Raw genomic sequence first — 22838 nt, 5'->3', positions numbered from 1 at the left:
GATATAGCATAGGGTGGCATGGTGGCCAAGTGGTAAGGCGTCGGTCTCGTAAACCGAAGATCATGGGTTCAAATCCCATCCGTGCCTCTATAGAAAAGACTTCAATTTCCTTGGAAATTTTCATTCATTGGGGGACTTTGTAGCAAAGTCATGTTGTATCAATATTTGAACACAACTATTATATTAAGGGGAAGTATCTCTACGATAGAGCCACTTTACATGTTTGCTGTCCTACAGTATTCCCCAACTTGTCTTGTGAGAGTATTCACTTGTTAAATTAGCTTTTGCACAACTCCCACTTTCCACAATGTTGACATTCTAAGAATGAAATAGATGGGCAAAGTCATCTGTTTTTGTTAACTGGAGCACATGGGTTCAATCCCTGTTCGACGTTTATGGTAGATAGCTGATATTATGGAAATTTACTTTCATCACAACAGTGTAAAGAAAAGGTCAATTGTCTTGATAGGGCCACTGCGACCTGTATGCTCTAGTCGGCTGGCCCTCGCTACATATTCGTCGCCAGAACCACTGGCTCCAGGTCATCTGTAAGTCTATGCTAGGTAAAGCTCCGCCTTATCAAAGCACTAATAGGCGGCCTAGTCCTCGCGCAGCAGTCCCTTCCAGCTGCAGTCAGAGCAGGAGATGTTCACCCCTCCGCTTCCAGACTGCAAATCAATCCCGCATGTGGGAAGCCGCCGCTGGCTGATCCCGCCCTGGCCTACTTAAAAAAAACACAATTAATCTGAATTAGGGCCAGACTAGTTCCCATCATTTTCTCACATTGCCATTGAAAGTTTGTTCTATTGTCTCTTTTTGGTCCATTTAGATTGTTAATGTAGACTTGTATAGATTTTTTTTTATTTTAAATGTTATGGTTAAAATGTTAATGTTTTACTGTGACTTGTTGTAGGCTCCTAAGTGGACCATAAGGTTAAAAACCAAACCAAATTAAGAAAACTAAACTGAAAAACAAAAAAATACAATTAAAAATACAATTAAAAACTAAGTTGCTCCGCCAGAGTGTCTCTTTTGGGTCACTTTTGTTGGTCCCAAGCCCGGATAAAGGAGGAGGGTTGGAATTGTGACATAAAAAAAAAGAAGAATCGACAGAAGAAAGTTAATTTGTAGTTCTAAACATATTTAGGGTGTTTTTTACTCACTTCTTGTCTCTCCCACGGAGTTATTCCTCTCTCCAACAGCGTCCATCACAATTACATGATCATGGCCAATTATGCAAATTAGGTGATGACGTCATGTAGCGACTTCTAGCGTCTTTTAGGACAGCCAATAGCTACTTTCCTTACTGAGGAGTTGGCAACACTGCTAACTTTAAACATCAGCTATCTGAGCAGCTAACCGATCGCTGCAGCTGTACATTGCCCATCTGTAAATAGCCCACCCAATCTACCTACCTCATCGCCATGTTGTTTTTATTTACTTTCTGCACTTTTGCACACCAGTATTTCTACTTGCACATCATCATCTGCTCATCTATCACTCCAGTGTTCATTTGCTAAAATGTGATTACTTCGCTACTATGGCCTATTTATTGCCTTTTTAAAAAATGTCCCCTTCTATTTTGTTATTGACTGTGTGCTTGTTTGTTCCATGTGTAACTCTGTGTTGTTGTTTGTGTTGCACTGCTTTGTTTTATCTTGGCCAGGTCGCAGTTGTGTATGAGAACTTGTTCTTAACTGGCTTACCTGGTATAATAAAGGAGAAATTTAAAAAAATAAGAAACCATTTTTTTTTTCCTAAGAAAGGGGTTGAAGCTTAGTGGTAGAGCGCATGCTTTGCATGTATGAGGTCCTGGGTTCAATCCTTAGCTTCTCCATGTTTTTTTTTGCAAAGACCCAACTTCTACTTTCCAGAATGTTGAAATTCTAAGCAGGAAACAGAGATGTGCTAAATCATTTGGTCTTGTAATCTGAAGAACATGTTTTCAATCCCTGTTAGTACATTTATAGAACAGAAGTGGCATGGTTGCCAACTTTTATGGCATCATTTTCAAAAACTGAAGTTCATGTTTTCGATCCCTGTCCGTACCTGTTTTAAGAATTGCTGCTATCATTTCATTGTAGTTTCAATGGAGTGGTGTATATATAAAGTACATTGTATTGATATTGCGTTTTATCTGCAAATGAAATGGGATGGAAGCTCAGAGGGGGAGTGCATGCTATATATGAGGTCCTTTCTCCTCTGAGTTTGTGTGTCAAAATCACATTTGCACAACTACTACTTTCCAGAATGTTGATGTATATATATAGCATAGGGTGGCATGGTGGCCAAGTGGTAAGGCGTCGGTCTCGTAAACCGAAGATCATGGGTTCAAATCCCATCCGTGCCTCTATAGAAAAGACTTCAATTTCCCTGGAAATGTTCATTCATTGGGGGACTTTGTAGAAAAGTCATGTTGTATCAATATTTGAACACAACTATTATATTAAGGGGAAGTATCTCTACGATAGAGCCACTTTACATGCTTGCTGTCCTACAGTATTCCCCAACTTGTCTTGTGAGAGTATTCACTTGTTAAATTAGCTTTTGCACAACTCCCACTTTCCACAATGTTGACATTCTAAGAATGAAATAGATGTGCAAAGTCATCTGTTTTTGTTAACTGGAGCACATGGGTTCAATCCCTGTTCGACGTTTATGGTAGATAGCTGATATTATGGAAATTTACTTTCATCACAACAGTGTAAAGAAAAGGTCAATTGTCTTGATAGGGCCACTGCGACCTGTATGCTCTAGTCGGCTGGCCCTCGCTACATATTCGTCGCCAGAACCACTGGCTCCAGGTCATCTGTAAGTCTATGCTAGGTAAAGCTCCGCCTTATCAAAGCACTAACAAGCGGCTTAGTCCTCGCGCAGCAGTCCCTTCCAGCTGCAGTCAGAGCAGGAGATGTTCACCCCTCCGCTTCCAGACTGCAAATCAATCCCGCATGTGAGAAGCCGCCGCTGGCTGATCCCGCCCTGGCCTACTTAAAAAAAACACAATTAATCTGAATTAGGGCCAGACTAGTTCCCATCATTTTCTCACATTGCCATTGAAAGTTTTTTCTATTGTCTCTTTTTGGTACATTTAGATTGTTAATGTAGACTTGTATAGATTTTTTTAAATTTTAAATGTTATGGTTAAAATGTTAATGTTTTACTGTGACTTGTTGTAGGCTCCTAAGTGGACCATAAGGTTAAAAACCAAACCAAATTAAGAAAACTAAACTGAAAAACAAAAAAATACATTTAAAAATACAATTAAAAACTAAGTTGCTCCGCCAGAGTGTCTCTTTTGGGTCACTTTTGTTGGTCCCAAGCCCGGATAAAGGAGGAGGGTTGGAATTGTGACATAAAAAAAAAGAAGAATCGACAGAAGAAAGTTAATTTGTAGTTCTAAACATATTTAGGGTGTTTTTTACTCACTTCTTGTCTCTCCCACGGAGTTATTCCTCTCTCCAACAGCGTCCATCACAATTACATGATCATGGCCAATTATGCAAATTAGGTGATGACGTCATGTAGCGACTTCTAGCGTCTTTTAGGACAGCCAATAGCTACTTTCCTTACTGAGGAGTTGGCAACACTGCTAACTTTAAACATCAGCTATCTGAGCAGCTAACCGATCGCTGCAGCTGTACATTGCCCATCTGTAAATAGCCCACCTAATCTACCTACCTCATCGCCATGTTGTTTTTATATACTTTCTGCACTTTTGCACACCAGTATTTCTACTTGCACATCATCATCTGCTCATCTATCACTCCAGTGTTCATTTGCTAAAATGTGATTACTTCGCTACTATGGCCTATTATTGCCTTTTTAAAAAATGTCCCCTTCTATTTTGTTATTGACTGTGCGCTTGTTTGTTCCATGTGTAACTCTGTGTTGTTGTTTGTGTTGCACTGCTTTGCTTTATCTTGGCCAGGTCGCAGTTGTGTATGAGAACTTGTTCTCAACTAGCTTACCTGGTTAATTATAGGTGAAATAAAAAAAAAAGAAACATTTTTTTATTTCCCAGAAAGGGGTTGTAGCTCAGTGGGAGAGTGCATGCTTCGCATGGATGAGGTCCTGGGTTCAATCCCCAGCTTCTCCATTGAAATTTTTGCAATGGCCCATCTCCTACTTTCCAGAATGTTGAAATTCTCAGCAGGAAACAGAGATGTGCTAAATAATTTGCTCTTGTAATCTGAAGAACGTGCGTTCAATCCCTGTTCGTACATTTATGGAACAGAAGTGGCATGGTTGCCAATGTAACAGGGTTATATTGGTGATTCCCCTTGCCACTTTATTGTTAAGCCAATGGGTTTTTGGTTTGAGTTTGTTTTGCCTTCACCTACTCAACATGGCATCTTATTGGCTGGTTTGCGAAGCTTGCTTACGAGGGGGGATGTTCCAGTTAGAATCGTCCCAGTGAACAAGCACCAAACCAGCGGTAAGTTGTTGGTTGCAAAGCACTGTACATCAAAAGTTATTTTTACACTCTCAAGTGATGATTTAAATGTACAATTTATATCAAATTGTTTGTAAATGTTATTCGAACATCACACATAAGATGCAGCGTTTTTTTAGAATATTTGTTGTGCATTTTGTTGTAGAGAATTCCCGCCAGTATTAGCTAGCAACTTACTGTGTCTGGTGGGGGGTTCATATATTTTGTACAGTGCGTGAGTGCAGAGTTGGAGGGTGAGACGTGCATTGCATGACGTGCAATTTTGTGTCGTTCTTATCAGGTACATTGTTAAAGATATTATATTGTATATTGTAATTGTATTATTTTGGTAACTAGCCCAGTGAACAAGCACCAAACCAGCGAATAAAGCTACATGACTGGTGCTACATGTTGGAGTTCTGTGTCGATGACTGATTGTACACAACGCAAGACGAGTACTGTTACACCAACTTCAATTGCATCATTTTCAAAAACTGAAGTTCATGGGTTAGATGTCCATACTTGCTTGTATTTAGAATTGCTGCTATCATTTCACTGTAGCTTCAATGGAGTGGTGTATATAAAAAGTACATTGTATTAATATTGCATTTTATCTGCAAATAAAATGGGATCGAAGCTCAGAGGGGGAGTGCATGCTATTTTAGTATGACGTCCATGGTTCAATCCCAAGGTTCACTGAGTATTTGTGTGCCAAATTCACATTACACAACTCCTACTTTTCAGAATGTTAAAATTCTCACAGGAAACAGAGATGTTATTTGTGTGCCAAATTCACATTACACAACTACTACTTTCCAGAATGTTGATAAATATCTTGCAGCATAGAGTGGCATGGTGGCCAAGCGGTAAGGCGTCGGTCTTGTAAACCGAAGATCATGGGTTCAAATCCCATCTTTGCCTTACTGAAAGATAGCTGGTACCATGGGAAGGTTCTTTCACTGGAGGACTTTGAAACAAAAAACATTTTCTCAAAATGGCAACCCTGCCATTATATAGTAAGGGGATGTGCCTCTACGGTAGAGCTAATACTTGAAATGCATGCGCTCTGAAGTTAATCCCCAAATTCTCTGATGAGTATATTTAGTTGTGAAATTAGCTTTTGCACAACTCTACTTTCCAGAATGTTGACATTTTAAGAAGGAAATAGATGTGCTAAGTCATCTGTTTTTGTAAACTGAAGCACATGGGTTCAATCCTTGTTCGACGTTTATGGAAGCTAGATGATATTATGGAAATTTACTTTCATTAGAACAGTGTAAAGAAAGGCTCAATTGTATTGATATGGCCACTACGACCTGTATGCTCTAGTCGGCTGGCTCTCGCTACATATTCGTCGCCAGACCCACTGGCTCCAGGTCATCTTTTTAGTCTATGCTAGGTAAAGCTCCGCCTTATCTCCCGTAGTACGCGCTCCAGCAGGTATATCTCACTGGTCATCCCCAAAGCCAACACCTCCTTTGGCCGCCTTTCCTTCCAGTTCTCTGCTGTAGCCACTGTAGACAACAAATCCCATGCTTTTGTTTGAGGTTAACATTTTGTGTAATTCCACTAAGATTTATAGGGTGAAAATGCAAGCTTGTATAAGTTAGTAACACACACTGTCCGCATTAGGGAAATTTGCGCAATATACAATTTACTATGGCAAAGAAATTCAACATGTCAATTTAAGATGATTGTATTTGTTGCCTACTCACAAAGTATTACCAAAAGTACAGTGTAGGATTGGAGGTGCTGGGGAATGGAATGGACGGACCCCGATCTGGACGTCCGCGGGTGGCCAACAGGTTATCCAGCTGGTCGAGGGTAAGGGTGGTGTCCCTGCAGGGCCCTCTCATTCCATCCCACGCTGGCAGCCAGGGTCCTGAAGTCCAGGTGACGGAGGAGTGGACAGCGGTGTGGGTCGTGGTGTTGGTTGGGGTGAAGTTGATGGAGGTGTGGGAGAACCCCCTCTCTCCCATCGTTCCTTGGTGAGCAGCACAAGTCGTGACACAACTAAACACCCTGGATTCTTTACACACACATTGAAAGGCAAAACTTTTGACTCATAAGACCAAAGTACAGATTTCCACCAGTCTAAGGTCCATTGCTCGTGTTTCTTCGCCCAAGCAAGTCTCTTCTTATTATTGGTGTGCGTCCTTTAGTAGTGGTTTCAATGGAGCAATTTGACCATGAAGGCCTGATTCACGCAGTCTCCTCTGAACAGTGTATGTTGAGATGTGTGTTTCTTGAACTCTGTGAAACATTTATTTGGGCTCCAATCTGAGGTGCAGTTAACTCTACTGAACTTATCCTCTGCAGCAGAGGTTACTCTGGGTCTTCCTCATGAGAGCTAGTTTCATCATAGCACTTCATGGTTTTTGCGACTGCACTAGAAGAAACTTTCAAAGTTCTTGAAATGTTCCATATTGACTGACATTCATGTCTTAAGTAACGTTGGACTGTTGTTTCTCTTTGCTTATTTGAGCTATTCTTGGCATAATATGGACTTGGTCTTTTACCAAATAGGGTTGTCTCAACACAACCTATTGGCTCAAACGCTTTAAGAAGGAATGAAATTCCACAAATGAACTTTTAAGAAGGTACACCTGTTAATTGAAAAACATTCCAGGTGACTACCCCATGAAAAGGGTTGAGAGAATGCCAAGAGTGTGCAAAGTGGTCAAGGAAAAGGATGGCTACTTCGAAGAATCTATATTTGGATTTGTTTAACACTTTTTTCTTACTACATGATTACAATTGTGCTATTTCATAGTTTTGATGTCTTCACTATTATTCTAAAATGTAAAAAATTGTAAAAAGAAAGAAAAACCCTTAAATGAGTAGGTGTGTCCAGACTTTTGACTGGTACTGTATATATTGTGATATTGCAAATATGGTACAATCCAAGGGTGCAAAGCTTTTGGAGACTTACCCAGAAAGACTCAGAGCTTTAATCGCTGCCAAAGGTTATTCTAACATGTATTGTGAATACTTAAATGTGAATACTGTGTGAATATTGTAAATGAGATATTTCTGTATTTAATTTAATACAATTGAGAAAAAATTAAAAACATATTTTCACTTTGTCATTATGGGGTATTGTCTGCAGCTGGGTGAGATGATAAAAAACTATAATTTAATCCATTTGGAATTCAGGCTGTAAGAAAACAAAATTAGGAATAAATTAAGGGGTATACTTTCTGAAGGCACTGTATATCTGCAAGAAAGTGATTAATGAGCGACTCTTTGAAAGGGGGTCATATAAACATTGCCTTATTTAAAAAGTATAAAAAATAGCAATCATGCTATAATCGGCATAGTTTCTCAGACCAAATCTTCATTCTGGTTTAAACAAAGCAATCTGATCATACTCCAGTAAAATACACGCTACAAGGAATGCAAAAAAAAAACTGGAGAGATTGTGTATTTCAGGACTTTGGACAGCAGCGATATTGGCAAAGCGATATCTGTCATCCAGCACCACATGACAGTAGACAGCGGCCATCTCATGTGAAGTTGGCACTGGGGAAATCCCATGTAATGAAAAACGAGGCCAAGGAGGAAAAAAGACTGAACTCTATGCTAAACTGTTCTGCCACATTCATTTAAAATGTTACATCTTTCAATTTGTAAATAATAGGGAATACATCTGCAAATAATTGAAACTGACTACTCAAACTACACTGTAGAGCTTTAGTGTGTCTGTGCATTATTTATTTTATTTAACCAGGAAGGGCTCATTGAGATTTTAAATCTTTTTTTCAAGAGCGTCCTGGCCAAGATAGGCAGCAACCAAGTCATTACAAAAATTACAGACAAACAACATGAAAAACTACAAGTAATCTAGTAAAAACCATATAATTCACAAGATTATAACAAAATCAAAAACAGCAAATTAAAAACATTGACAGGTCGGGGAATCAGTCTCAAGATCATTCATCAGTGATTTAAAAATACCAATCGGGACAGGTTCTTCCAGTTTAAAAGTATTTTGTAAGGCGTTCCAAGACGATGACACAGAGGACATAAAAGCCCTTTTACCAAATTCCGTTTGGACATTTGGAACAGTTAGCAGGATAAAGTCCAGCGAACGAAGAGAGTACCCACCACATTTCTGAACAATAAAAATGCCCAAATAAAAAGGTAGTAAATCCAAAATGGCTATGTAAATAAAAGTATACCAGTGACTGAGCCTACGAGTGACTAGAGAAGGCCGGCCAACCCTGTTATACAAAGTGCAGTGGTGGGTAAGGGTTTTGCAGTTTAAAATAAATCTCACAGTGCCATGGTAAAGGGTGTCAATTGATCTCAAACACTGAGCGGAAGCATTCATATATAAAATATCCCCATAGTCTAGTAAAGGCATAAATGTAGCTTATTACTAGCCTCCTCCTGGCTTCAACAGAAAAACAGGCCTTATTCCTAAAATAAAATCCCAATTTCAGCTTCAAGTTGTTGAATAACAATTTAAAAGAGAGGCCATCATCAATTAAAATTCCAAGTTATTTGTATGAGGTTACAACTTCAATCTCCTTGCCCTGACAGGTAGTAATAGTTGAAAGGTTCAGAGGTATATTTCTTGCTTTAGAAAACACCATTAGTTTAGTCAGTATTGAGGATAAGCTTCAATTGACACAAGGTATGTTGAACAGTATAAAAAGCAGTTTGCAAGTTCTGGGAAGCTTTTGAAAGAGATGAGGCACAACAGTAAATAACAGTATCATCAGCATAAAAATGAAGTTGTGCATTTTGGACATTTTTGTCTAAATCATTTATATAAATAGTGAATAAGAGAGGACCAGGAAAAGAGCCTTGGGGCACACCATTAAAGACAGACAATTTAACAGACATAAGCCCATCAAATTGAGAGCACTGAGTTCTATCAGACAGATAGTTAGCAAACCATGCAACTGCATGCTCTGAAAGACCTACACTCGACAATCTCTGCCTTAGTATAGCATGATCAACTGTATCAAAAGCCTTAGAGAAATAAATAAAAAGTGAGACAGACACAGTGCTGTTTTTTGTCAAGGGCTTCAGTGGTATAATTTACAACCTTCATGGCTGCTGTAATTGTGCTATGCTTCTTCCTGAAGCCCGATTGGTACATTAATACAATAGAGTTAGAAAATAAAAACTAATTTAGCTGTTCACTCACAAGGGTTTCAAGTATTTTCACCAGGGGTGACAGCTTTGAGATTGGCCTATAATTATTTAAAATAGTTGGATCTCTCCCTTTTAAAAGTGGTAGGACAAATGCTGATTTCCAGATCTTTGGAATTTCATTACATTCCAGGGTTAGATTGAACAGATATGTAAGTGGTTCAGCTATGAAATCAGCTGCCAGATTTAAAAAGAAGGGATCCAAAAGATCAGGACCTGCAGGCTTTCTCTGATTTAAGGATTTCAGGGCTTAAAGTACCACCTGCACTGAGAATGGCAAAAAGCTAAAAGTTTGACCCGCTCTCACTGGTTCTTCCACACAGGGTTGTAGAGAGACAGAGGACACTGAATCAAACAGCCCACCAGATGATACAAAGTAAGTCATTGAAACTATTTAGTTTTGTCATATACAGCAACAGAGTCCTTCAAAAAACATGACGGTAATTAATTAACATTACTGTTACCAGACATAGACTTAATAACCTCCCAAAACATTCTAGGTTCTGTAACGATTGTCGTCGGGAGAAGGAGAAGAGGACCAAGGTGCAGCGTGGTAAGTATTCATAATACTTTTAGTAAATACGAATACTTGAACAAAAACAACAACACAACAAACGAACAGTTCTGCAAGGTGCAATACACACAAAACAGAAAACAACTACCCACAACCCATAGTGGGAAAACAGGCTGCCTAAGTATGGTTCTCAATCAGAGACAACGATTGACAGCTGCCTCTGATTGGGAACCATACCAGGCCAAACACATAGAAATCTAACACACAGAACAAAACATAGAATGCCCACCCCAACTCATGCCCTGACCAAACTAAAATAGAGACATAAAAAAAGGAACTAAGGTCAGGACGTGACAGGGTCATTCAGGTTATCAGTGGTAACAGACATCAAATATTCAGATTTAGCCTTCCTGAGAAGAAAATAACACTTGTTTCATAACTGCCTAAAAATAAGCCAATCAGCATCAGAACATGATTTCCTTACTTTAGCCCAGGCTAGATTACGGTTGTGAATAATACAAGACAGCTCAGAAGAAAACCATGGATTAACCCGCCCTTTAACCCTGAACCTGCGGAATGGGGCATGTTTGTTTACTATTTGGAAAAAACCACCATGAAAGAATTTCCCAGCAGTTTCCACATCAGGGATAAACTCAATCTGCTCCAGTCAAAATAAAACAAATCATGACAGAAAGCCTGCTCATTAAAACACTTCAAATTTCTCTTACGAATAAAACGTGGGTTTGTTTTAGGAACCTTAGTATTTCTAACAACAACAACAGCACAATGGTCACTTACATCATTACAAAAAACACCAACCGCAGAATATTTATGTGGAACATTTGTCAATATCAAATCAATCAGGGAAGATTGATCTGGGCATTTAAGATTTGGGCGAGTGGGTGAGTTAATCAATTGGGTAAGATTCATAGAATTACAAAACATTTTTAAATCATCAGACACAGGCTTTAACAAACACCAGTTGAGATCACCAATCAAGATAATTTCACTGTAAAGAAGTTTAGACATAAGGTGAGTCAAAGAAGAAAATGCATCACCAAGAGCACAGGGGGGTCTATAACAGCCAATCACAGTTATAGAGAGACCCTTTGAAACCTCAATATTCAAAGCAAGAAATTCCAACTGTTAACATATAGTTTCAGACTTTGCCACGCTTACAGGGAATGTGGTTTTTACATAAATAGCCACACCCCCACATTTCTTAACCTGATCAGTGCGATAAACATTGTAACCACTTATACATTTATCAAAAACAGACTTGCTGAGCCAGGTTTCAGAAAGCACAATTACATCAGCATCAGTTGATTTAGCCCAAATCCTAACCCCTTCAATGTTTGACAACAGGCTGCGTACATTTAAATGAAAAATACTTATCCGCTTGACTCAAGTCATTGCACGCACCCCTGTTCGAACAGGAAGCACCCTACCCCCAGCCATAAACTGCCAGTTTCAGTCCCTACCTCACGATCCCCTGACACACAAATACCTTCTTGCATAAACACACACACTCCATCCCCCCTCTACTGGTCGGGTGCCCAGAGCAGAAGGCTCTGCTGTGCACCATAGGGGCTCCTGCTCTGGCTGGAGCAGGTCCGCCTCCAACCCTTCGGGACCAGTCAGAAGACCACCACGACAAGACTCCACCTACATTATTCTATGTATAAAAACTGTTGTAACCTTTGTCTAAGACCTTTTTCAGCTAACTCCATTTTGAGTTATATGAATCAGGTCCGTGCACATTAAAACTGCAGGACAAGATATATTTTGACTCAATAAACTGCCTTTTTGTTACAACTGAAATCCACTCTGTCCAGCGTCCATGATTTGGTCTCACTCTCCTGTAAGTAAATTATCAACAATACCAAAACCAGATCTTGATTTAAAATCATAGGGGGTTTGGAGACATTGTATATCAGGGCCAGGGTTAGGTTGCACGTTACCTGATATCAACAAAAGAAGAATAACTAGGCACCTCGGTTTAATAACATTGTACGGCTTCTCTTTTTTAAGAGACCTACCGCAAGCGAATTCTACAAGTGAGTTTCCAGACAATACAAAACAGTCATTTAAAACCATTAGACCTTGGTAGTGACACAAATTCGTACTGTTCACATCATGCCACAAATACATTGCCACTTGGACGAGTGGACCGAGTGAAAAAGAGCGAGTTCCTGCAGACAAAATGTCTAATGGACGGGAGAGCACATTGTCAGATGTCCTCACCCAGCGGCAATGTTCGTTTTCTCCAGAGTTCAGTAAAGTCAGTGCACAAAGCAATCCCACGAAAGTTGTGATTTCCTCTGACAAATGTAAAAAATAGAGTCCAAAGAAGGTAAGGGGAGAGAAGGACAGCTGATGAGTCTGAATGTGAGTATTTGTGCGTGAGTAGATTGGGTGTTGAGGTCGTAGGTACAACTGTAAGCAATTCCGTTCTCAAATGTCTGTTTAATGTGAGAAACAAAATGAAAAACACCTGTTAGACCATTACAATGCGGACTGTCGTGCAGTTTTACTATTACCAACAAGACAACGAAGACGTGTCATGGAGACTTATAACGGACACTTTCCAACACCAAAAGTTCCCACGCTGAGCGATATTGGTTACTACACTATTATGCATACAATCCAAGTCATACGTTTATTGTCATTCATACTCTTATTTTTAACCGACTATCTTTGCAAAAGTGTTCATTGTGTCAATTCAGAGCTCGGAAATATTGGAATAATGTGTTTAAGGGGACTGACATTCAAGGCGCACAACAGGAGAACACAACAACTACATTTTCAATTGACAATCATTGCTTTAAATGGATGTGGTCGATAGATTTGTATAGGCATATATAAACAATGTATTTAACTTGTAAACCAAGGTTGGATTAGTAGGTCTAACCAACATGCACCTGGATAATCGCGTTATGAATCGGGACGGGCTCCCACGTCCTCAAAAACACATTATGACATAATAAAGAGTTTAATCTTTCACGAATAAAAGACATAGAAGCATACCCATTCATACAGGTTCTACACATTCCATTTCTCCATGGCAATAGAATGTAAACATTCTATTTTGCGCCAAACTTCGCCTACAACTCAATTCTAAGTGCAGCATATTGGACGACTCCACAGTCATTGATCATTCGCGACTTTAAGTAATTCCTGTTATCTCTAGAGCATCCCGTGTATCTATAGCGCTGCATTTCTTCCTCATCTTACCATGGATAGGGTTTGGTGCATTCCGGAGTTCACTTATGGTCCCACAAAGGTAATCTTAGGAGAAATTAATTTTAGCATACTGTAAATGCCTGTGCATAATGTGCATAACAAAGCATCATTATTTTCATTATCTTCAAAGGAATTCTGTAGGAGCAGCCTTAATTTTCAGACTCTGCAGGCCTGCTGGAAGGAAAATATTACAATAAACAGGTAAGATTCATCCCACAAAAACATAAACAACAGAAAGAGAGTTGTATTTCAAGACAGTTTAGAGAAGGTGATCATAAGAGTTCTTAATATCACTTGCAAATTGTGAGGCATGAGCAGTTGTGAAATATTGCGTGAGGCCCTTCTGAAAGCACATGATATGGTATTTCGTGGCACGGTCTCACACCTTACCTCATCTTGCAGAAGAAGCTCATGGTCCACGATCTGCTGCTCCAGAGTCAAGGCAAGGTCCCGCCCCATGTCACAACGGAGCACATGAGCAACTGGCTGGTGTCTCAGGGCAAAAAATCCCTTAGGGAGAGGTGAGTACCACGTCAGCACTCACCTTCACTGCCATTCCCTGCCAACAGCAGCACTCCAGGAGGTGTGGGTAAAATAAACAACAGCAAAATCAGAAGCCAGGAAAGTTGAATTACTCTGTGTTTTATTTGAAGGGTGTGGAAGGAAACCCTGGAGGAAGGAAACAACCTCGCTCGGCTGGTAATAGAATGAGAGTTAGAGACATACTACAAGTTAGTGAGCTCTTTACTAGCCTTTCAACAACGAGTTAGCACAGCAGAAGACAGTGTTCTCTGTGAGCACATTGCACATCGTTTAGCTTTGTCTTCTCCTTTTTGTTGATTTCAGCGATCCTAAGGTCCACAGCGTCGTGGAAAGAGCTGTGAGGAGCATTCTGGGCGAGCAGTCCAATGAGCCCCATAGCAACCTGCTCAGCCCATCTCAGGTGGTGGTGGAGGTGGTGCCCAGGCTCCTCCTGGCCCTGTGGCTTCAGCCAGAGGAAGGCCATTCAGAGCACCCAATCCTAATAAGCGGGATTGCCGTGGGCATGGTGGCGGCCGTAGTGGAGAAGCTATCCTGCATGTTAAAGGACCCTTCCCCTCACATCCCTTTCTCCCGGGCTGCTGCTTTTGACTCTGTGCAGTCGATCCTTGGGAGAATCAGTCAGTCCTTCTCCACCGATGACCTGCAGAGCCCTTTTTATATGAGCTCTGTCTGTGCCTTTGTGGTGGACGAGGTGCAGAGCTGCTTCCAGCCCCCTGCAGCCACCCTACCAGTTCCCCCTGTTCTCGCGGTGGCCGTTTCCACCACACTACCAGCTGACATCCAAGCAAGTGAGTGGCAATGATAGAGAGCACTCTGACAGACGCCTGTTCTGATGACATCTTGCTGCCTTGTAGTAGTAGAGCTCATCAGGATTGTTGTTGTCACCCATAACACAGACCCGGCTTCTTCCCACCTGGAGGTTGTGGACATCACCCTTAACAGAGAGGCAGATCAGGATTCTTCCCACCTGGAGGTTGTGGACATCACCCGTAAGACAGAGGCAGATCCGGCTTCTTCCCAACTGAAGGTTGTAGACATCACCCCTAACACAGAGGCAGATCCGGCTTCTTTCCAACTGAATGTTGTAGACATCACCAGTAACACGGAGGCAGACCCAGGTTCTTCCCACCTGACAGTTGTGGACATCACCTCTAACACAGAGGCAGACCTGGCTTCTTCCCACCTGGAGGTTCAAGACATCACCCCTAACACAGAGGCAGATCCGGCTTCTTCCCACCTGAATGTTGTGGACATCACCCCTAATACAGAGGCAGAGCCCATCTCTTCCCTCTTGGAGGTTGTGGACGTCACACCTGAAGAAAGGACTCTCACGTTGGCCGTCTTCGCCACTCTGCCAGCTGACATCCAAGCAGGTGAGTAACACTTAGAGAGCACTCTGACAGGTGCCATTTGTCATGACATCTTAGTAGAACCTTTCAACTGGCCAGTGTTTAGAAGCTACGGTTTGCATTTGTTTACATTCTGGTCCTCTTTTTTCCCTTTCCAGAGGATGTTGCTGTGGTCATCCCGGATGTCACCCCACACGTCACCAAGGACGTGACACTGGATGTTCCATGCAGAGCTAGGAAAGGGGCAGTCCGGTGATTCTTTTGCAGGCTTTGGAGGGCAGTGTGCTGCTGCGCCTGCCACAATGAATAGGACGAACAATATGAATTATTCATCAGACCTTCAGAAATGGGTTGAACCATAGACCATTAAATTATTCGCATTATAATTGGACTCAATTCTGCTTTTCTTCTGTTTACTACTTAATTTCAGAACTTTTCTATAAACTTTCACTTTGCAAGTGTGGAGTAGGTTGTGTAAATAAGTGGGAAACATCCCTATTTTAATGCTTTTAATAATTTACTTTGTATATTTAAAAAAAATATGTATTATTTGACAACAAAAAAAACAGAGGGCGCTCAACTAACGTTGAGTTGAGGTGCAACCAAACATTTTAATCATCATAGAAAAGGAAAAAGCCCAACTCTTGCTCACTATAAAAAAAATGCATTGTTTTATTCAGGCAAGGTTAAAAGATTAACGTTTCGGCCTAGTTTTTGACGATATGCAAGTTGTGTTTACCCAGTAAAAGGGTGACCCACACTCACCCTGGTTCTTGAGGGTTGAAGACAGTGAAATATGATCATTAAGTAAATGGGACTTTTCAATTCTTGAATAAAAATCTTTAATGAACATGAATTTAAATACAATTGACTTGAGGATCAGAGCAGGCAGGCTGACTGGCTAGCCCTGAAGGCCCTCTGCCTCTACCTCTGTGTGGTTCATCTCAACCAAGAGGTTGTGGGTTGTCTTTCTCTCTGTGGGTGTGAATCACTATGACCTCTCCCTCTGCCTGCCATTCGGCTGATCAGAAGCCTTCTGCTCTTTCTTGCTCACATGAACAGGAGGAATGGCCTCTGGGGTATCCTCCTCCTCTATCTAATGTCTCTTCCACCTCCTCTTTCTGACCGTGTTCGACTGAGGTTACTCGTTCTCTCTCCCTGGATGTTGGATAGTTCCTCCTCCTCTGTGTCTTTGTGAGTTTGGAGAGAGTTATCCTGTTCCGGCTCCCTCTAAGGGTGTGCACCGTAATCTCTTTCGGTGTGTTGAGGGGTTCAGTGGTTTTGGAGGGAGTCTGAAGTTCGATCTCTAGCGATGAGTGTGGGGGCTGTCCCGTGGTGGTGTCCCCCTCCCTCCTAAGGAGGAGCCACTGAGACATGTGATGAGGCCAAGGAAGATCCCTCTGCAAGGACGGGATAGGACACATCACAACACTGCTGCTCATTCATATTCAAACGCACCTCAGAGTATGAACACAAACATGGATGCCCCCCACACACAATGAACTTACCTGTACATATCAGAATCATACATTCGACAGACACCTCTTCCCCCACATGTATTGATCACCCACCTCAAACATGTTGAGTCAATTCCAGATGCTGGAATGGTGCTGGAATGCAGGTGCAGTAGGGCCAAGTATGTCATGATGTGATACCATGTGTACCCCATATCCTGTGTTTGTGTTGATGTTTTTTTTTTATTGAACTTATCTTTAAACAGGGTTTAAGAGTCACACTGAGATGAAACATTTATTTTACAAGAGTACCCTGTAAAAGTTGAAGTCATATTGAACAACTACCAGAGAGAACCTTCTCTACATAGGAATTGCATACCATATATTTTCCATACATCAAAATAATACTTTGTCAATCAGCAATTACTAACTTAGATAAGGCCTCAACAAGGCCCCAGTTAATGGTTGAAAATAACTTATGCATATCAAGCATTGATCAATGACACTCTTAGGGATTTGTTGGATCGGTTCGTCTTTGTTTACCTGGACGACATCCTGATCTTCTCCAAAAACCCTTCCCTGTCCCACCTCACTCAAGCAGGTTTTTGCGGGAATCCCGAGACTGACAGGGCATTCATAGAGCTCAAGGGACGTTTCACCTCCGGACCCATCCTCGTTCATCCTGATTCTACTAGCCCCTTTGTGGTAGAGGTGGATGCCTCGGACACCGGAGCTGGTGCGGTACTTTCGCAGTGGAAGGAGGAGGACAAGGAACTGCACCCATGCGTCTTTCTCTCCAAACGGTTCTCACCAGCGGACTGCAACTACGATGTAGGCAACCGGGAGCTCTTGGCTGTTAAATGGGCCCTTGAGGGATGGAGACACTGGTTGGAACCACTGCTTCATCATCTGGTCTCTTCACTGCACCTGGGTCCAACCTTACCATGTCAAAGTTATAGCATCTCTTAATTAATCCCTTCTCTTAACATGTATGGCCCCAAAACATAATCAAGCAGCTGACCAATTACGCAAGACTTTAGTTCTAAGTTAACTGATAATAATCAACAACTGGATAAATTTCTTAATTTCTAAAGTGAAACTATCCTCCGCATTGGAGTACCTCTAAAAGTACAAGTTTAACCAGTATTTCAGTTGTTGAAGTGTGGCAGGCCTGTGAGCCTGGGCCGGTGCAGCTTTGCCCCAAAATGGCTGACCACAGCCAGGAACAGCAGGTTACCTGCAAGAAACCACAACACTACAGTAGCCAGGAATCTCAAATTATAAACGCTGGGTTTTTTTAAAACTATAAATGGCATATCAGTTTGGATACTAGGCTGCAACTGGGACAACATTTTGTTTTACAGGGGGGTGAATATGTAAGGGGCTTAATACAGTTGTATTCCAGCCACTAGGGGGTACTCTGGTGAAGCCCATGGGAAATAAAGAAATATAGTTGAAGTGAATTGGGAAGAGTAAGAATGAAAAACTAAAGAAAGACTGTAAACGGCTGTTACCTGTGCTAACATGATTTAAAGTAAAGTAAACCATACTTTTCGTATTGTAGTTTATATGATAAGCTCATTGGAAGGGTAACATATACAGGATGTACATAAATGGGCATAAACACGTGACACAGAAAATAAAAATATTGACATTTAGGAAATCAAAATGCATCTAAATATAGTTTGTTCTGTCTATGAAAAACTTTTTTTTTAATTGTTAAAAAAAAATATGTATAAAATATACTTGTCTGTACAGTAAGTAAATGTTGGAAATCCAAAACGCACAAAAATATGTTTTTGTAAAGTCTAAAATAAAATATATGTGTATAATACACTGCTCAAAAAAATAAAGGGAACACTTAAACAACACAATGTAACTCCAAGTCAATCCCACTTCTGTGAAATCAAACTGTCCACTTAGGAAGCAACACTGATTGACAATTTTCACATGCTGTTGTGCAAATGGAATAGACAACAGGTGGAAATTATAGGCATTTAGCAAGACACCCCCAACAAAGTAGTGGTTCTGCAGGTGGGGACTTCTCAGTTCTTATCCTTCCTGGCTGATGTTTTGGTCACTTTCGAATACTGGCGGTGCTTTCACTCTAGTGGTAGCATGAGACGGAGTCTACAACCCACACAAGTGGCTCAGGTAGTGCAGCTCATCCAGGATGGCACATCAATGCGAGATGTGGCAAGAAGGTTTGCTGTGTCTGTCAGCGTAGTGTCCAGAGCATGGAGGCGCTACCAGGAGACAGGCCAGTACATCAGGAGACGTGGAGGCCGTAGGAGGGCAACAACCCAGCAGCAGGACCGCTACCTCCGCCTTTGTTCCTTACTGAGGAGTTGGCAACACTGCTAACTTTAAACATCAGCTATCTGAGCAGCTAACCGATCGCTGCAGCTGTACATTGCCCATCTGTAAATAGCCCACCCAATCTACCTACCTCATCGCCATGTTGTTTTTATTTACTTTCTGCACTTTTGCACACCAGTATTTCTACTTGCACATCATCATCTGCTCATCTATCACTCCAGTGTTCATTTGCTAAAATGTGATTACTTCGCTACTATGGCCTATTATTGCCTTTTTAAAAAATGTCCCCTTCTATTTTGTTTTTGACTGTGCGCTTGTTTGTTCCATGTGTAACTCTGTGTTGTTGTTTGTGTTGCACTGCTTTGCTTTATCTTGGCCAGGTCGCAGTTGTGTATGAGAACTTGTTCTTAACTGGCTTTACTGGCTTTTGCACAACTCCCACTTTCCACAATGTTGACATTCTAAGAATGAAATAGATGTGCAAAGTCATCTGTTTTTGTTAACTGGAGCACATGGGTTCAATCCCTGTTCGACGTTTATGGTAGATAGCTGATATTATGGAAATTTACTTTCATCACAACAGTGTAAAGAAAAGGTCAATTGTCTTGATAGGGCCACTGCGACCTGTATGCTCTAGTCGGCTGGCCCTCGCTACATATTCGTCGCCAGAACCACTGGCTCCAGGTCATCTGTAAGTCTATGCTAGGTAAAGCTCCGCCTTATCAAAGCACTAACAGGCGGCCTAGTCCTCGCGCAGCAGTCCCTTCCAGCTGCAGTCAGAGCAGGAGATGTTCACCCCTCCGCTTCCAGACTGCAAATCAATCCCGCATGTGGGAAGCCGCCGCTGGCTGATCCCGCCCTGGCCTACTTAAAAAAAACACAATTAATCTGAATTAGGGCCAGACTAGTTCCCATCATTTTCTCACATTGCCATTGAAAGTTTTTTCTATTGTCTCGTTTTGGTCCATTTAGATTGTTAATGTAGACTTGTATAGATTTTTTTTTATTTTAAATGTTATGGTTAAAATGTTAATGTTTTACTGTGACTTGTTGTAGGCTCCTAAGTGGACCATAAGGTTAAAAACCAAACCAAATTAAGAAAACTAAACTGAAAAACAAAAAAATACAATTAAAAACTAAGTTGCTCCGCCAGAGTGTCTCTTTTGGGTCACTTTTGTTGGTCCCAAGCCCGGATAAAGGAGGAGGGTTGGAATTGTGACATTAAAAAAAAGAAGAATCGACAGAAGAAAGTTAATTTGTAGTTCTAAACATATTTAGGGTGTTTTTTACTCACTTCTTGTCTCTCCCACGGAGTTATTCCTCTCTCCAACAGCGTCCATCACAATTACATGATCATGGCCAATTATGCAAATTAGGTGATGACGTCATGTAGCGACTTCTAGCGTCTTTTAGGACAGCCAATAGCTACTTTCCTTACTGAGGAGTTGGCAACACTGCTAACTTTAAACATCAGCTATCTGAGCAGCTAACCGATCGCTGCAGCTGTACATTGCCCATCTGTAAATAGCCCACCTAATCTACCTACCTCATCGCCATGTTGTTTTTATTTACTTTCTGCACTTTTGCACACCAGTATTTCTACTTGCACATCATCATCTGCTCATCTATCACTCCAGTGTTCATTTGCTAAAATGTGATTACTTCGCTACTATGGCCTATTATTGCCTTTTTTTAAAATGTCCCCTTCTATTTTGTTATTGACTGTGCGCTTGTTTGTTCCATGTGTAACTCTGTGTTGTTGTTTGTGTTGCACTGCTTTGCTTTATCTTGGCCAGGTCGCAGTTGTGTATGAGAACTTGTTCTTAACTGGCTTACCTGGTATAATAAAGGAGAAATTTAAAAAAATGAGAAACCATTTTTTTTTTTCCTAAGAAAGGGGGTGTAGCTCAGTGGTAGAGCGCATGCTTTGCATGTATGAGGTCCTGGGTTCAATCCTCAGCTTCTCCATATTTTTTTTTGCAAAGACCCAACTTCTACTTTCCAGAATGTTGAAATTCTAAGCAGGAAACAGAGATGTGCTAAATCATTTGGTCTTGTAATCTGAAGAACATGTTTTCAATCCCTGTTAGTACATTTATACAACAGAAGTGGCATGGTTGCCAACTTTTATGGCATCATTTTCAAAAACTGAAGTTCATGTTTTCGATCCCTGTCCGTACCTGTTTTAAGAATTGCTGCTATCATTTCATTGTAGTTTCAATGGAGTGGTGTATATATAAAGTACATTGTATTGATATTGCGTTTTATCTGCAAATGAAATGGGATGGAAGCTCAGAGGGGGAGTGCATGCTATATATGAGGTCCTTTCTCCTCTGAGTTTGTGTGCCAAATTCACATTTGCACAACTACTACTTTCCAGAATGTTGATGTATATATAAAGCATAGGGTGGCATGGTGGCCAAGTGGTAAGGCGTCGGTCTCGTAAACCGAAGATCATGGGTTCAAATCCCATCCGTGCCTCTATAGAAAATACTTCAATTTCCCTGGAAATGTTCATTCATTGGGGGACTTTGTAGAAAAGTCATTATATTAAGGGGAAGTATCTCTAGGATAGAGCCACTTTACATGTTTGCTGTCCTACAGTATTCCCCAACTTGTCTTGTGAGAGTATTCACTTGTTAAATTAGCTTTTGCACAACTCCCACTTTCCACAATGTTGACATTCTAAGAATGAAATAGATGTGCAAAGTCATCTGTTTTTGTTAACTGGAGCACATGGGTTCAATCCCTGTTCGACATTTATGGTAGATAGCTGATATTATGGAAATTTACTTTCATCACAACAGTGTAAAGAAAAGGTCAATTGTCTTGATAGGGCCACTGCGACCTGTATGCTCTAGTCGGCTGGCCCTCGCTACATATTCGTCGCCAGAACCACTGGCTCCAGGTCATCTGTAAGTCTATGCTAGGTAAAGCTCCGCCTTATCAAAGCACTAACAGGCGGCCTAGTCCTCGCGCAGCAGTCCCTTCCAGCTGCAGTCAGAGCAGGAGATGTTCACCCCTCCGCTTCCAGACTGCAAATCAATCCCGCATGTGGGAAGCCGCCGCTGGCTGATCCCGCCCTGGCCTACTTAAAAAAAACACAATTAATCTGAATTAGGGCCAGACTAGTTCCCATCATTTTCTCACATTGCCATTGAAAGTTTTTTCTATTGTCTCGTTTTGGTCCATTTAGATTGTTAATGTAGACTTGTATAGATTTTTTTTAATTTTAAATGTTATGGTTAAAATGTTAATGTTTTACTGTGACTTGTTGTAGGCTCCTAAGTGGACCATAAGGTTAAAAACCAAACCAAATTAAGAAAACTAAACTGAAAAACAAAAAAATACAATTAAAAATACAATTAAAAACTAAGTTGCTCCGCCAGAGTGTCTCTTTTGGGTCACTTTTGTTGGTCCCAAGCCCGGATAAAGGAGGAGGGTTGGAATTGTGACATTAAAAAAAAGAAGAATCGACAGAAGAAAGTTAATTTGTAGTTCTAAACATATTTAGGGTGTTTTTTACTCACTTCTTGTCTCTCCCACGGAGTTATTCCTCTCTCCAACAGCGTCCATCACAATTACATGATCATGGCCAATTATGCAAATTAGGTGATGACGTCATGTAGCGACTTCTAGCGTCTTTTAGGACAGCCAATAGCTACTTTCCTTACTGAGGAGTTGGCAACACTGCTAACTTTAAACATCAGCTATCTGAGCAGCTAACCGATCGCTGCAGCTGTACATTGCCCATCTGTAAATAGCCCACCTAATCTACCTACCTCATCGCCATGTTGTTTTTATTTACTTTCTGCACTTTT

General features: G+C 41.0%; 6 non-coding genes across 6 annotated transcripts; all 6 read left to right on the top strand.

Moving 5' to 3' along the window:
- The first annotated feature begins 15 nt into the window (after nt 1-15).
- trnat-cgu (transfer RNA threonine (anticodon CGU)) lies at nt 16-87 on the top strand. Its single transcript has one exon. It is a non-coding gene; the product is annotated as a tRNA-Thr (tRNA).
- A 2191-nt stretch (nt 88-2278) lies between these two features.
- trnat-cgu (transfer RNA threonine (anticodon CGU)) lies at nt 2279-2350 on the top strand. The gene has a single exon. It is a non-coding gene; the product is annotated as a tRNA-Thr (tRNA).
- Nucleotides 2351-4024: 1674 nt separating this feature from the next.
- trnaa-cgc (transfer RNA alanine (anticodon CGC)) lies at nt 4025-4096 on the top strand. Its single transcript has one exon. It is a non-coding gene; the product is annotated as a tRNA-Ala (tRNA).
- Nucleotides 4097-5281: 1185 nt separating this feature from the next.
- trnat-ugu (transfer RNA threonine (anticodon UGU)) lies at nt 5282-5353 on the top strand. The gene has a single exon. It is a non-coding gene; the product is annotated as a tRNA-Thr (tRNA).
- Nucleotides 5354-20913: 15560 nt separating this feature from the next.
- On the top strand, nt 20914-20985 carry trnaa-ugc (transfer RNA alanine (anticodon UGC)). The gene has a single exon. It is a non-coding gene; the product is annotated as a tRNA-Ala (tRNA).
- Nucleotides 20986-21426: 441 nt separating this feature from the next.
- Nucleotides 21427-21498, top strand: trnat-cgu (transfer RNA threonine (anticodon CGU)). Its single transcript has one exon. It is a non-coding gene; the product is annotated as a tRNA-Thr (tRNA).
- The last annotated feature ends 1340 nt before the right edge of the window (nt 21499-22838 follow it).

The sequence above is a fragment of the Oncorhynchus mykiss genome, chromosome 29 (assembly GCF_057628025.1).
Source record: "Oncorhynchus mykiss isolate SJ-2025 chromosome 29, ASM5762802v1, whole genome shotgun sequence".
Classification (NCBI taxonomy): Eukaryota; Metazoa; Chordata; class Actinopteri; order Salmoniformes; family Salmonidae; genus Oncorhynchus; species Oncorhynchus mykiss.
The sequence above is the reverse complement of the archived record's forward strand: the minus strand, read 5'-3'. Positions and strand labels throughout refer to the sequence as shown.